General features: G+C 39.0%; 1 pseudogene; it reads left to right on the forward strand.

Annotated features, from left to right (window-relative positions):
- Window positions 1-1,292: 1,292 nt before the first annotated feature.
- Window positions 1,293-2,150, forward strand: LOC133754182 (heat shock protein beta-1-like; annotated as a pseudogene).
- The last annotated feature ends 952 nt before the right edge of the window (window positions 2,151-3,102 follow it).

Here is a 3,102-nt window from a genome sequence, read left to right on the forward strand (position 1 = left end):
AAGTAGAGGTCTGAGTCTACTTAAAGAACTAACTGGAAGGTTCATAGCTTATTCATAATTGTAGAACTACCTAAAACTACCATTTTTTTTTTTCAAAATAGAAACAACCCAAAAGATCACCAAGGGAGAATAGATAAACAAAGTATTAAGTCATTGGATCATGGCACAACAAATTTCATTGTCCTGAACAATGCAATTCAATGTTTCTTTTGTATAAGTATATGAAAGATAAATTTCATCTACAGAATCCTAATTTCCATGTGTGTAATTCTGGAATGACCTGTAACCTTAACATGTGAAGATGCCAACTCTGGTCCTCTGGCTACAGTCCTTGATGAGGAAAGACCGCAAGTGGTGTCAGCTGATGTACATAGGGTGATTTCTGTCCTCTATCTATTTACTGTTGACATTGCTTAAATTTTAAGTTTTTGGTGTTCTGAGGTTTGAGCACAATGTGCCTAGGTGTAGATTATTTTTGCATCCTACTTGAGCTAATTTGTGCTCTCTGAATGTGATAATCCTACATCCATTATCAATTCTAGATCATCCTCAGCTGTCACCTCAGCCACTGCTGCCTAGTGTCTCCTTATGCATCTCCAATAAGATTAACTTCAGATTTCTTGTTATTTACTTCAGGTCCCTGAACAATTTGTTTATATTTTCTTCTCTTTATCTTTGATGTATTCTATATAATTTCTTCAGATGCATCTTGTACTGGCCCAATTCTCTGTTCAGCTCTGTGCACTGTCCTATTTAATCTATTCAATACTTTTCTATTTAATTGACTATATTTCATCTCTAGAAATTTTGCTCTATTTCTTTAAAATGTACAAGCTTGCTTTTCTATGGTATCACGTAATAATTTTATTGTGGCTTGTACTTCCTTTATTTATGTAATTAAAAGGCAATAAAATTTCCAAAAGTTATAATACATGGTGCTCATGCCCTCAGAGTATCATTGCCTGAAGTGCTTCCTCATTTTTTTTTGAAACTCAAGGTCTATCATACAGATGTTTAAGTTTTTAACTAGCTGCTTAATCCAATCTTTTATTTTTAGAACAATACATGCTGTAATAGATACCATTGATATATGCCCATTCACAGAGGTGAAGTAAACCTCCAGATTAAATTACTAGAACTAAAATTGCTGAGTTAAAGAGCATAGGCATTCATAATTCTGATGCATAAAGTCATACTGCCTTTTGTAGTTTGCTGGGTTTGCTTACAATGGTTTGTTTCTCCAGTAAGCCCTGCCAACGTGATCTTTTCAGACTTTGAGTACATTTACCAATATGACAAGTAAAAATGATGATTGCTACTTTTTTGGTTTTTTATTTCTGCAAGTGAGATTGACCTGTTCATAAATCTAAAGATATTTGTCCTTTTCTTTAAACAGTCATACATATGATGTATATACATATTCTTGTCCATTTTTTCTGTTTGGTTTTTAGATTCTTACTTTGATTTGTAGTAGTTTCTTATGTAATGAAGTCAGTCACCCATTATCTAGAGGATAAACTGCATGATTCATATCTTATAAATATTTAAGATTTTTTTTTGCAGCTGCTTTGAACTTTAGTTACAAAATCCAGAAGCTTAACAGTATCAAAAGGGCACACAGGGTGGCCTCTTCGACTAGGCCTTGGGCTGCCGTGGCTGCTGGAGGAATGGGCTCAGTGGTTCGGCGCCAGCGGCGGGCTAGGCTACCTGTGGCCCCTGCCCTCCACGGAGCCCCACACCATGGCCGCGTTCGCCCACAGCCCTGCGCTCAGTCGGCAGCTCAGCAACGGCGTGTTGGAGATCTGGCGCAGGGCCGACCACTGGCGCGTGTCCCTGGACGGGAACCACTTCACCCCCTGGAACTGAAGGTCAAGACCGAGGACAGCGTGGTGGAGATCACAGGCAAACACGAAGAGCGACAGGAGCACGGCTACCTCGCCCGCTCTTCCACCCTGAAGTACACGCTGTCCCCAGCGTGGACCCCACACTGGCCTCCTCCTCCGGATCCCCTGAGGGTGCGCTCCCCGTGGAAGCGCTAGTGCCCAAGCCGGCCACGCAGTCACGGAGATCGCCATCCCTGTCACCTTCGAAGCCCGCGCCCAGATCGGCGCCCAGAAGCCAGGAAGTTGCAGCAGCCTGCGGCCAAGTAGAGCTGCCTCCTGCGTTGCCCAGCCCCCAGCACCCTCCTGTGCACCCTTTTGATACTGTTAAGCTTCTGCTGTTCACAAATAAAGATCTAAGCAGCTGCAAAAAAAATTCCTTATGATGCATTGTGTGTTAAAATGTTTACTTCTGTGAATTTAAATATTTCAGTCTTTGAGTCTGTTGGATTTACTGGCACATTTGAAGTGGCTTTATCTCACTGAAACATAGTATTTTATGATTTATTCAAGCTGTGTGTTATTTTACCTGCCTCAACTGTGTGGTTTAAACACCTTCTCCCTCTAGGTGGCTAGTCCATTTCCTTTAACATTTCTTGAAAGCCATCTCAATTAATTTGAAATCCCACAACTATTGTACACCAAATTCTAGGAAACATTTTAGAGACTTTTATTTAAGTATGTATTTTCTATTCTAATTCAGCAATACATATTTCAGCATTAGTTTCCATTTTCCCCAAGAATCACTGCTGTGCATTTTTAATTGTCCTTTTTGAACACTTGAACACTGACTTCAGCTTGTTTAGTTCCTTAAAATCTTCTCATTATGTTAGTGAGTGTGTAATCAGTCCATTCACGGCCATGATGTGATCATTTGAAAAAATTTTATTAAAATAAAGAGAGCAGACTTCATGTATTACAGGTACCAGGCTGTTTTGATTGTAACTTTCCTGTAGAATGTCTTAAAATTTGGTCTTGTGATGCCTCTATCTTTGTTTTTGCTGTTTAAGATTGTGTTTGGTATTTGGTGTCTCTTTAGCATTACTTTTTTAGATATGAGAAAATGTCCTTGGTATTTTTATTGGAATCTCATTGAATCTGTAAACTTCTTTTTGTAGTATGGATATCTTGATGACATTAATTCTTCCATTCCAAGAACACAGGTGGTTTTTCCAATTTTCCTTCTTCTTCTATTTCTTTCTTTAAAATTTTATAAATTTCA

Source organism: Lepus europaeus, chromosome Y, assembly GCF_033115175.1.
Source record: "Lepus europaeus isolate LE1 chromosome Y, mLepTim1.pri, whole genome shotgun sequence".
Classification (NCBI taxonomy): Eukaryota; Metazoa; Chordata; class Mammalia; order Lagomorpha; family Leporidae; genus Lepus; species Lepus europaeus.